Source organism: Typopeltis vanoorti, chromosome 17 (assembly GCF_054136105.1).
Source record: "Typopeltis vanoorti isolate ZY-2024b chromosome 17, IOZ_Tvanoo_1.0, whole genome shotgun sequence".
Lineage (NCBI taxonomy): Eukaryota > Metazoa > Arthropoda > Arachnida > Uropygi > Thelyphonidae > Typopeltis > Typopeltis vanoorti.
The window spans coordinates 76,457,193-76,471,067 of NC_143565.1; the positions used below are offsets into that span (position 1 = coordinate 76,457,193).

Consider the following 13,875-nt stretch of genomic DNA (forward strand, 5'->3'; position numbering starts at 1 on the left):
TAGTTTTGGCTAAAGGAACAGTTACAGTTTAACAGGTAGTATTTAAGCAATTTGAAATTGTATCAATGTGAGTTGTGACAATACTGATTGTAACCTAACTAGCCAGTAGCAAAATGAAGTCATTGCTGGCCGTTCAACCATACCATACGTGGATGGTACTTATCACTGCTAATCTGACTTAATCCCTACTAATCTCTACTAACAGGTCAAATATATGTGCATTCTTACAGCCAATTTTATAACATCTTATTTAGTACATTTTTCTTTCATAATTTCAACTAAAAAGCTGGAAAATCTATAGCCAAAAATTTACAAAGTTTAATTTCTTGTGAGAGATTTTACACCACTTTGGGCTGTCACAGCCTATCCTTGCATGAACTTACATAGTTTGCCCATTAAGTAATGAGATTGAATTTTTACAGAACAGTCCTTTGAATAAAAGTAACGAACTTGTTTATAGTTTTGACTGCTAGGGTGTGTATTGTAATCTCAGGTGCAACTTTCGAGTCGGGTGATACAGCAGTTTTCACGTGGCAACTGTTCAAGTAAAAGTGTGCAAGTGCAGTGCATCAGAAGTTGCATCATGGAGCAAAGAGCTAGGATAAAATTTTTTCTCTAAATCAGGGAAAACTGCTACAGAAGTGTATGAAGACTAAAAGAAAGTTTATGCTAATGACTATCTGAGCCGTGCATAGGTACTCTGCTGATTTTCAACATTTAAAGAGGGAAAGGAGTCTCAGGAGGATGAACCACACTGTGGACAGCCAGTTTCTGCATGGACAAATGAAAATGTGAAAGCTAGGGAAATTGTTGCCCATGACAGGTGAATAACCACTAGGCTACTCACCATATAGCTTGTGTCAGTAAAGAAATGGCTAGAATAATCTTAGAAAGAGATTTGTGCAAGAGGAAGATTTGTTCAAAGTTTGTGCTACACATGTTAACACAAACAGAGAGAGTACCTGGTTGCATGTTGTCAAAATTTCTTCTATTCAGTTGATCAAGATTGTGAGCAAAGAATTGTCACCAGTAATGAAAGTTGGTGTTTTCAGTTTGATCTGGAAGTAAAAGGCCAGAGCATGGAATGTCTTCTCTCTGGCAGAAGAAGGCCAGGTTGCAAAATTCACCTGTCAAGACATGCTGCTGGAATTATCCACTGCGAATTTGTTCTTGGGGGCACCACAGTGAATGGTTGGTATTATTTAGGAGTAATGCATTGTCTGTACACCCACATGCGATGTGTTAGGAAAGAACTGTTCCACAACAACAGTTGGTTTCTGTTACATGACAATGCACTTGCGCACTGTGCTTTGCCTGTGAAGCAGTTTCTGGTTTAGAAGTAGATCTGTGTGATCAAACACCCTTCTCCCATTTCCCAGATTTGGTTCTCTTGATCTCATTTTAACAAGTTGAAAAACCATGCTGAAAAACACAGCATGGTTTTTTCAGTACTTGTTAAGAAGAGATCAAGGGACAGTAGAAAGGATCAAGTATTCTGGTAAGGATGGATGATTTGTAAAAGATTGCTACTAACCTGAAAATCTCAGGATCTCTTTCAGCTTGATTGGTGGAAATGACAATAGAGAAGAGTGATAGCTCTGAACTTGTGAATGTCGAAGTTCCCAACCTCACTATTTGGGTATTTGGCCTTTAGATGATCAGGCTTCATAGGTTGATAGCAGGAGAGATCAGAGTATTGGTCAGAATTTGGAGAGTGATAAAGATAGCAATAGAGTGAATATAATTGAATGAGAAAATTTTGATCCACATCAGAAAGAGAGGATTCAAGGCTTGATATTCTATTTTGCTTAAGGTGACAGAACGACAAAATAAAGTTTTAAACTAATTTTTTAAGGCAAATGTATACATCTCTGATTCAAAAATTTAGAATAATCAAAGAAAATGTGTTAAATGATTTGCAATCCTAATTTATTGCATAGAAAATAATAATTACCAAATATTATTATTATTATGTGACATCTCTGGTTTTTCAGGAAAAACTTTAGTTTCTGAAATCTGGTCTCTTTCAACTAAAGGTGAGTAAGCTGGTTGGATACAGAGGTAGAGGATTTTTTTCACCTGGAAACTCGGGTGTTTCGTCCCTCAGAATAGGCAAACCAGCCCTGTGAACACATGCACAAATTTAAGTCATAAAATACATATACGTAATCCCTCATTAAGTAAGCTCAATCTGTCCTAATGGACAGTGGAGCAAGGGGAGAGAAACCCATATGAATGAATAAATAAACTGCTCATATTATTTATAAAATGAATGCATTTAAATTTAATTAGCAATGTTATTTAGGCAATTGGCCACTCACCATCATGCGATATATTTGAATCTTTATCGACAATTCTTCTATAAGTTTCATTATTGCTTGTCCTTTTATCATTTCGGAATCGTAAGATCACCATGATTTAAAAAAACTGAAAATGGGTATGACTTACCAAGAATCTCCTTTTCACTATCACTATTTCCAGTCTCAAGAGCAGTTTCCTCATGTGCATTGTCAATCTACCCAAATAACATCATCTTCTTTCCCATCCAGGGCATTAGAGACATCGTTTTTTTTAAAAACTCTTGGCAATTATTTCTGGTGAAATCATGTCCCAAGCTCTCAAAATCCAGTTGCACAACAGTTCTAATGATGATCTCTTAATCTTCCCTGCCGGAGTCAGGTCATAGCTACTAGCTGCCATACACTCCATATAGAATTTTCGTATGTAGTCCTTGAATAGCTTGTTGACCGATACATCCAAGGGGTGTAGACAAGGTGTAAAACCACCAGGAATTATGTCCACATTGGTCTTCACATCTGAAAGTTCTTTTACTATTTCTGCCATAACAACATTCACTATCTATTTCTTAAAGTTTTACTTTTTTTTGTGTGCGAGGTATATGCGAAACTTTTTAATTTCTTTTCTTTTTTTCGTAAAGTAAAAGCAAGGGTGGAAGATATACACGAGGGCGAGTTATATTCGAGTAAATATGGTAAATGTTCAGTTTGCTGACTGTTATACCAACTAATCCTTAATATAAAGTCTATCCACTTACACAAGGCTACAGGGACAGGGGTTAATAAAAAAGTAACCTGCTGATATTCTGTTTCATGAGCTGGAGGTTGTAATCTTTGGAGAATTCTTCATGGGGTTGGCCAGTGGTGGCAAACCTTTTTTATGTGCACGCGCCAAAATTTTACGAATAACATTTATCTAGTTGCTGATGTGCCAGGCAGTTTTTAATAGGGGAAAAATTAATTGCAAAATTTTATTGAGACAAGTTTAAAAATTAACATAGAATTTTATAAAAATGAACTCTGACATACACATTGTCGTATACAAATCAGTATCAATTTATTAATGAGATTTTTGCTGTTGCACTTGAGATGCCAAATGCTTCATAGCAGGTTCATATTTTATCACTTTTAGTAATACACATGGCAAACTAGATTGATCAGTCATTCTATTTCTTAAACTGTCTTTTATAAAATTAATTTCAGAAAATAATAACTCACAAGCATATGTAGAGGAGAAAATTGATAATATTCTTTTTAATTGCACCCATTAATAATCGATCATTTTCCATTATTTCCATGTCATTTCTCAAATCAACAAACTTTTGTTTCCATATAGAACTGAATCGATTAATTGCATTTCTATATCTTCCAAATTCGGCCACTCGAAAATCTCCAAATTGAGTTTATCTGTAGGCATTGTGTCTGGATGTAAAATAAATTTTGATGTCTCTGCAAATTGCCTGAACTGCATAAATCTTGAAGAAAATTCGTTGATTATCGACTGAATAACTGTAGAAAACTTTTGTCAATTTAACTTGATCTGTTTTTTCATGAGATTCTAGATCTGCAAAGAATTTTTTTGTATTTGAAAAATATTGGAAGGTATTAGAAATAACATCACAATTGGAAATTTATAATTTAGCTTTGAATGCTTTGATTAAATCAAATATGGCAATAACTGTCTTGTTAATGCCTTGCAGTTTAACATTTAATTCATTTAAATGTAAACCAAAATCAGTAAAAAACATTATTTTGAAAGCCATTCGATGTTCATTAATTGATAGTATTTTTCAATGATTTTCTCAGTAACTAAAAAAAGTCTGACTTCATCTAAACAAATCTAAACACTCATCAAATCTTTGAAGAACTTTCCCACAACATTGGACGTTGTACATAAGTAAACCATTGTACACTGAGTTTACCTCACTTAATAATTCTATTAAATTTTCGTTTATTTAAAGCATATGGCGATATAAAATTCACCATTTTGTTACAAAGCTCATAATATCTTCCAGTGGCTTGAAACTAGCCTTTGCACATAAAACCTGCTGATGTATAATGCAAGGAAAACCCAGAACTGAATGTCCAATACATTCGGTAAATAAATTGACAAAACCATTTTCCTCTCCAGTCATACTGCGAGCACCATCAATAGTTACTGATACAATTTTGGAGAGATCTCTACTCTTTCAGCAAGTGCATTTGCAACTGCGTTGCAAATATCTATTCCTTTTGTTGTTGTTACTAATGATGTTAAACCGATCAGTTCTCCTTAGATATTATTCCTAACACAATAATGAATAAAAAATGCTAAACGAGCTGATCCAATTATGTCAGTACTCTCATCAAGACAAAGAGAAATTAAATCAGAAGATTTTATATCTATTTTTTGCTGATGAGTTATATTTTTAGCCATTTCCAATTCTATCTTTCACCATGTTTCTAGCCAAAGGCATATCTTTTATTTTTTGAATAATTTTTTCCTTATTTCAAAATCTTCAAAGAGAACTGGTACACACTTTAACCATGCTTCTTTTATATATTCCCCATCACTAAAAGGTTTCCCATGTTTAGCAATTACATTTGAGGCAAAAAAAAAAAAAAATAGCAGCAGTTATATTTGAACAACTGCCAATAAATTTCATTAGGGTTGTTGACTGAATATTTCTATTTTTAATTGCCCGAGCAATAAATTCATGCTGTTCATCCTTGCTTTTCTCAAGGAGTGATTTATGGTTTGTCTCATAATGCCGTTTTACTTACGATGTTCTGCACACAGCTGTCCCACAATAAAACACATTGTTTTATTGTCTTTGTTAATCATACCATACTCTTCAGTCCACCAACTTTGGAACTCTGCTACTTGATTGTGATAATTTTCGTTTTTTATTTTCACCAGCCATGTTAAGTAGAACTGTAACAAAATAATTCAAAATTTAAATCAAATGTATTTTTTATAGTTCAAAAAAAAAAAAATCAACATTTTATTATATGCCTAAATTAAATTATCTTTATAATTCACACATAAAACAAAAACATAACAGTGCACATATGCTACAATAATACACTTTCCACTGCTTATTTCTGCTTACTGGCAGATACACAGCACAAAATGCATGAACGCATGTGCAATTAAAGAAGGGAAGAGTCCGGGTATCCTAAAGACAGTACTGTCGACAGTGTGAAGCATAGAAGCAGCCTGCCTCATGGTGCGGCTTAATAAGGGTGCTCGTTCAGTCATATTGCGGTAGGTGCCATCGCTACACTAACAATTCCTGTTAGCGTAGCAAGTGCGAAAAGAAGTTTTTCCAAGCTTAAGCTGATGAAAAATTATTTGCGAACAGCAATGACCCAAGAAAGATTGGTTGGTCTAGAGCAAACATTTAATTAATATTATTATGTAATCGTTTTGCATTAATGTTTCTCTTGTAATAAAATCAAAATAGCAATTGGAGATTTTCTTATATTTTTGTCTTATAATCCATCAGGAACGATATTTAATTGTTTGCCTCAGGGCACAATCTAATCTGGCGACGGCCCTGCCTAAAGATCAGTGGTTCTCAATTCTTTTTTATAAGACCAGGACCTGGTCCCAACAAACTTACTCATAAATACCTTTCCCATTTTTTTAAAGTTCATACATTAAACTAACATAAGTGTTAATAACTAATTATGGCGTAATCATGAAGAAGAGTATTAGTATACATGTATATGGTGTGGCATGTTGACCAAATACATTTAAATTAGTTATCAATCATTGGACTAATGAAATCTTGTAGCATATTGTAGTTTCCTTAGGCCAACATCATTAAATTAATTTGTGCTAATTTTCATTGACATATCTCATTCTGATCACCAAAAATGTATAATATTATTCAGTGTAAAATTGATTATTGTACTATTAAATTGATTTTAATGATGTTGGTTTGAAAAAAAAACAGTAGTGTCAAAAATATTTATGTAACTTACAATTATGCAAGGTAACTCACCATAGAAATCAGCTGAGCAGGGAAAGCAGCAGAAGATGTCAACTTGAGCATTTTACTCGAAGATAACTTGCCCTTGCATATAACTTGTACACATGATTTTACTTTATGAAAAAAGACATTAAAAAGTTTTGTATATACCTCACACATGAAAAATGTTTACACATCGAGGCAGTAGTAACACGCTATCCCCAACAGCCATTATACTGCAGGTACAAGAAAAACAAGTAGTTTTATTGTATCCCTGAATAAGATACAGAGGCTTTTGCATTCTGTGTGATATATTTCTCAAAAATAGTGCAATTAGAGACAGCTGGAATAAAAATGGCACTAACTAATGAATCACATGTCCCCTCTCACAGAAACTATGCTGTATAGACTCAAGCAAAACCATATGTTGTACAGGAAACACAGTATCTAACTAAAAACTATTGTCCAATTTTTCAATGACATGAAATAAGTATTTGTTTTATTGCATTTGAAATTCTCGTTGTCATTATGACATCACAAAGGCTAACTACAAATAAAATTCTATCATGAATTGAAACGTGCATATAATGTGTATGTGAGTTCGCCTGCCAGCTCAAATGCAAACAAGCAGCAATAAAATTCAACCAAGGGTTGAAACATTTGTGTGAGTTGAGCCTGCCGGTAATGAGAAGGTCTGTCGGAACAATAAACGACACCCTGTCATGAATGTATTAAAACTAAGAAATATATAGTGAATGTTGTTATGACAGTTTCAGATGTTATGGAATTCGATTGAAGAGAATTAGGATTTAAACTCAACAATTGTCGGTTGCCTTTGTCATTTGGTTGCACGATCTTTTGTTAATACCGCACCAATCATATGAATGTCTTTATAGCTCTTCTTTCTCTACTTGCCTACCATTGCTGCCTGTTTTGCGCTATGCTTTCAGTTCTTGTTAGTCATTTGTGAAGGATTGTTCATTATGTATCTCAAGTCTTGTAAATTATTTGTAGTTTTTGCTTGGAATAATGGGAAAAAGATGATGCTGTTTGGGTTTCCGAAAATCCCCGCATATATCTCGCACCACAAATTTTTAGCTTTAATTTTGGGGTAAAAAGTGAGAATTATGTTCAAATAACTATGGTATTATCACATACACATGGCAAATATTTATATATGCAAAGTATGTAATTTAATAAATAAAAATGTACGAATCACTCTATTCTATTTTGAATTTAAAAATGCAACACTTTAACGCAGCAATTATAAGTTATTGAATAAGTTAAACTTAGTTTCTTTTACTGCAATTGAGTTTTTGAAAGTTTTAGTTAGGCTAGTGAGACTTTTGTTGCTGTTTTCTGTCCGTTAGCTTATTAATTCTGGGATGAATTGAAGTGATAGCCAAATGGAGACAGTCAGAAACTTGCAGGCTGTTCCTCTGTTTTGTTATAAGCACAGTCATGACAGAAAATACAATTTCACAAAGATATGTGGTGGAAAAACAAAGAGGAAATCTCATTAATATTTCATGTAAATTTGAATATTCATTTTTCTTTCTTATCCAGAATTTTGGATTACGCATAGAATTAAAAGTACTTTCCAGTCCTTTGTCTGATGATTATTCAATAAGTTGAAGGGTTTCTTCATGGGCAGTCTCTTTGTGTTCAACAAACGGGTTCACATATTTTGTCTCTGGGGATCCTCATGTTCAGGATAAAACTTTTCAAAAACGACAACAACATCTTCAAGTGGGCTGCAATAATATCTGAAGCTGAATTCTGTGAATAGAAATCACCTGCTTCCATAATATAATCTGAGTATGACCGAAACATTTCATTATTTCTTTCTGCAATCATATTAAATCAGAGTTTGAGTTTGTTTTTGAATGATTCGATCTTGTTCCAAGCATTAAATTTTGTTGTATCCTTGTAAATTATTTTTGAATTTAAATCCAAGTTTTAAATTCAACTCATTTACATAAGAAAATATATCGCTGAGATACGCCAGCCTAGTTACCCATTTCTTATCCTTGAAATAATGGGACAGGTCACTTTTCTTATCAATTAGAAACAGCTCAACTTCCTTTCGGAGTTCATTTAACCTCTCGAGAACTTCTCGAGAACACCGCAGGACAGCCAACCAACTTCCGAATGTTGAAAGATTTCTATGTCTAAAAATTCTCGATCACTCATGAATACATGTTTAAAAATACATGGCTTCGTCACTGACATTTCCTACATACATGTTATTTAGGCTTTCTGGGTCTGAGCTTTTTGATACATTCACAAATATTATTCTCCTCAGAATATTTCCACTATAAAATATTTATTCATGAAAAATGCTTAGAAACCTGAAATGCCAAATTTCAGAAGAACCTCTTGCGGCCCGGTATAATTGATGCCAGGGCTCGGTGATTGAGAAACTCTGATCTACAATGAGTGGACCGACGCAAAGAAAAATTGTATTTGTTCACAGCCCACTAGGAAGCGGGCCCGGCAGATATGACTGCCATGTTATTCTTTTTATCATATGTTTAGAAGCCATGTGTTTTGACAAAGTTGCAGCTGATGACTTTTCATGTGCTAAAAATATTAAAAATAATAAACTTGAGTTAATTAATAAGCTTTTAAATAATGAAACGTTTTGTCGTCTAAACAGTTGTTTTCTATCAGCTGAGTCATGTCATTATGCCCCTCAGCCATTGGATAGAGGGTTCTTAACATCAGCTGTAGTTTTCAGCTACTGGGCCTTGTTCCTACAGTAGGCTTTGTGTTTGTTGGTTAGTTTCTTTCATGTAAAACAAAATTTAACTTGTATGTATTGTAACAAAAGGATATGACCTCTAAATCATTGACACGCCACCTCTGGCATGAATGCCATAAGTTCACCATTTAGGGGGCAGGCTGTTCCACAAAACTGAGTTATATGGAATGAAAGATGAATGGGAGTTGCAGGTTTAATGATTTAGTAGTTCATCTGTAAAAGGGGTGTTGGCAATTGTTGCTCATGTTATAGATTTTAGCTTTAACTGAAATGGGGTGGTATGATGTCAGTTCTGCTGAACAATACCCATGAAAATATCTGTAGACAAAGCATGGAAAAGCCACCATAAGGCAAAGGCTGGAGAGAGAGAGAGAGAGGGTATGTGTGTGTGTGTAAGTAAGGGATTGTCAGTTAGCCATATTGCCCTCTTCTGGACAATATAAACAATAGTGCACCATATTTATGATACACTATCCCAAATAGGAGGGCAGTATTTCCAAGGATCGGCCAAATTTGGGATTTGTAGAGATTAATAGCTGGAGAGATGAAAATGTCTTTTGCAAAAAACAAAGATGAAAAACAGAAGATCCAATAGGTGACGTAATTGTTGAACTGGGTCTTTATGTATCTCTGTGTTTTTCATCTTTGTTACTGAATTATACCAGCATGCACCTGTCTAATACAAGTGTATTAATCCCTGAAAAAGCCGATTTAACTTCAGCAAAATATAGGAAGTAATAAGTAAATATTTTTATTTATTAACAAATACATTGTTAACTTTTTTTTTAAGCTGAGGATGCTATAAAAGTGGTGTTTATGCAAAGAAATGCATGGTGTAATGCGTCTGAAAAGATTATGCTGAACATTATTAGAGGTCAATAGGAGATTTAATATCAAACTATCTTTGTGTACTTCCTTCAGATCTTACCTGACTTACAACTCAAATAAAGACTAAGTATTGCTTGATATAATGCCCCATTGACATCATATAACTGTAGCATTTTGAATAGCTCTCCTCTCAGCACCTTGTCATATGCCTTTTGCAGGTCTACAAAACTTAAATACAGATTTTTGTTATATTCTCACAATTTCAACTATTTGTTGTAAAGTGAAAATCTGATTCTGACAGTCTCTAATTGGCCTAAATCCAGCTTGTTCTTCACCAAGCTTCCCTTTCACAATTCTTCTCAACCGTTTCTCGAGTATACTTGCATAGATCTTGCCAGGAACACTCAGGTAGGGAAATACCTCTGTAATTTTCACATTTAGTTTTATTTCCCTTTTTATATATGGGTACTATGAGAACTCTACTCCAATCATTGGGAATTCGTCCCTCTGTCCAGGCCTTCTGAACTATGCAGAGCAGCCACTGCAAGACTTTTATATAACACCATACTTCAGCATTTCTGGTCGAATATCATCTACTCCTGCTGCCTTTCCACATTACAGGCTTTTGATGGCTTTTTCTACTTCAAGTATGGATATGTATTCCTGATTGCATGCTTGTTAAGTGTTTTTTTATCACTGTGCTGTCACTGCTCGTTTCATTTAGCAATTTTTCGAAGTAATTACTCCATACTTCAAGGATATCTTTTTCTCCTGTTTTCATGTAACCTTTATCATCTCTAACTCCTTTTACAGCACTTTTTCCTCCATTTCTAAATTTCTTCAACAACCTCCAGAATATCTTACCACCTTCATGATATTTATTTTCTATGTTCTTGCCAAAGTCCTCCTATGACTTTTGTTTAGCTAGTTTTACACAGTGTTTGGCTTTCTTACATTTATCTCTGTATTCTCTAAAAGCACAAACTGACTTATTTGCCTGGAACTTTCAATGTGCTTTCTTCTTTCTTTCTTTCACTGCTTCTTTAACTTTCTGTGTCCACCATGGAGTTCTGATTTTTCTATCCTTGCAGACAACCTCACCACATACCTCTCTGGCTGAATCTATCAATGTTTTCTTCAGGGCTTGCCACTATATTTTTAAGGTTTGGTTCTAGTTCTGAAACTCTTTCATTTTTTCTTGAATAATGTTTGTATATTTTAGTCTATAGTTCACAATCTGAGAGCTACCAACTTTTATTTCGCTTTAAAACTTGAGTAGTGGGAAAACTGAACCAGTGAGAAAACATCACTATCAACAGTAACATGGTCAATGAGACTTTTCTTATTCCATGCCTCTTCTCTCCATGTGAATTTGTGCACATTTTTATGTTGGAACATTTTGTTAGTAATAACCAGCCCATGTCCTGAGCAGAAACCCAACAAGTATTTGCCATTATTATTAGTTTTGCTCTTTTCTCCAAAATTTTCCCAAAATATTTCTGTATGTCTGACAATCATTTCCTACTCTGCTATTTAGATTCCCAACAAGGACCAACTTTTTTTTTTTTCATTGTGTCAGTTGCTTTCTCTAAAGCCTCAAAAAATTCCTTCACTTCTACTTTAGTAGATCCTTCTGTGGGATCATAAACACAAGTAAGTCTCATTGTCCAGTTCCCCATTCTGATATTTGTCCACATCACTCTACTTGATATTGCCTGCCATTCAAGAAGATGAGTCTCATATTTAGTGTTGAATACTATGGCTACTCCTTCTTTTCTTTGATTGTCATTGCCTGAATATATCATTTTGTATTTATTGCTCAGAAAGATCTCACCAGTTTGTCTTTTTTGTTTTAGTCATCCCTATTATGTCAATATGGTACTTATCCAATTCCTCAGCTAGCTCCATTTCTTTGCCATTCAGGCTTCTTATGTTGATAGTACTGATATTGAACTCTGGTGATGTGAGAGTTGGGGTGTGATTCAGGATTTGTTCCAGTAGCTGACTTTTTGCCCTGGTCCCCTGGAAAAACAATGGGGGCCTTGTTTAACTGGCAGTGCTCCAGCCGTTATTGCCTTAAATCATAATATAAAATGATGGTACAACACTGTCATGTTGTACCATCATTTTATATTGTTGTTTAAGCCAATAAGAATACAATTTGGTCGGCTAAGTCCCAAATTGCTAGCCCATCCTCATTCGTTCAGTATCCAGGTACCTGACAGGGTGCCCCCCCCCACGAGAAGGTGAGGATTGGACATTAGGTCAGAAGCCCTCATTGGTTCTCCACATTCCTTTAAAGGCTATATGGAGGTTTCCTCTCATTTATACACTCTGACCCTTAAGCACCCATAATTACTTTGAAAGACTTAAATGGTAGCCCTTCCTTCACTGCATATAGAAAATCATTCACACAAGCAGATACATTCACAAACTTATCATCCACCACCCTTCTCAACAATATGGCATTATTAAAACTCTAACCAATAGCGATTATAATGTTGGTTCCACTGGAACCTCCCTTTCAACTGAACTCAACCACATACACAATATCTTCCTTTCCAATGGCTACAGTGATTACAGAATTAAAAAAGTGATCAGTTCCTCCCTCATTCCCTTGGCCATTGCTTCAGAATTTCAGAAATAACCATCCCCTACATCCATGGCACATCAGAAAAAATAGCCAAGTCTTTAGAAAAGTACAACCTCTACATAGCTTTTAAACCTCCCAGAAACTTGCTACCCTTATCTGTTTTGCCACAAGGCATTTATGATAAAAAAAAAAAAAAAAGGCTACGCAAACAACCCTAGATACCTTTTTCAAGAAACCGACTTCAGTGGTTAGCTCCCCTCCTCCAGCAACAGAAATAAATCCTGCTTGTTGGAATTGAAATCAAGAGAACAATAGTTTCTGTAACTTATTATTACAGTACAAGGTATTGTTATTACAGTATTACACTGTATTATTATTGCCACATATGAGCCATTATAGTATTGTTATTATTATTATTACTACCGTATATGCACTGTTCATCAGGGATCTCTCTGATCTAAAGGCGTTCTGAGGAATGTATCTCATCTGTAACCTGGGGAGGACTGCCTGTATGTAGAAAACCAACTCATGCTGGCAAACACATTGATTCTAACTCACGCTGGCCTGGTTGAGTGGCACATCCACTCTCCAGCCAAGAGGCTGCTGGTTCGAATCCTGCCAAGCCATGGATATTTGTGATTGTCCTACTAACCAATTACTATATGTACTGCTGTGACCTGTGTCTTGGTGTAGTATGACCTTTGATGTCTTAGTACTACAAAAAAAAAAAATCAAATCAAAATCTAACTCACATCATCACACTTGTCAGAAATAAGGTGTAGTCAAATCTCTAATCAACAGCACTCATAAAATATGCTCAACCGATTTTCTTCTGAACAAAGAACTTTTCAGAAAAAATAGTAAGACTTCTTCACCAGATTGACCTGTGAGTTTCTTTCTGTCCATTTTGTAAACTAAATAATTTCCTTTCTCTCCAAAAGACCAATATCCTCCTCTTTCTTATCCTGGACTTTACAAAATCCCCTGCTTTTGTGGCTTATGTTATTATGGGCAGACTGGTTGTTCTGCACAAATTCATCTTGATGAACATCAAGAATATATTTCACTTAAGGAGTCTAATAAATCTGATTTAGCAAGCCATGCTATCTATAATACACAGAATTCAGTGGAACATTACCAAAGTTCTACACAAAATCGGTTTTCTTCTGGAATGACTACAAAGAAAGCTGCGTAGTTCATATCCAAATCCCAACCTTAACAAAAAAAAACAATTGCCTCAAACTTTTTCAATTTTGGTAAGTTATCCTAACTAATATTCACAATGCATGTGTTTCGTAAACTCTAATTAATTATTTTAATTTATTTCCTGATATCTATTAATGCAGATAGTTATTCTCTAGCAGTCAATAGTACATATAATATCACACACTTTCAGTTTAATTGTTCTCTCTTTTTTGTTTATCTTCCTGTGTTGAA

The 13,875-nt window shown here is 34.7% G+C and overlaps 1 protein-coding gene across 5 annotated transcripts in view; it reads left to right on the forward strand.

Annotated features, from left to right (window-relative positions):
• phtf (putative homeodomain transcription factor) overlaps positions 1-13,875 on the forward strand; it is a 291,193-nt gene that overhangs the window by 34,488 nt on the left and 242,830 nt on the right. The window lies entirely within an intron of this gene.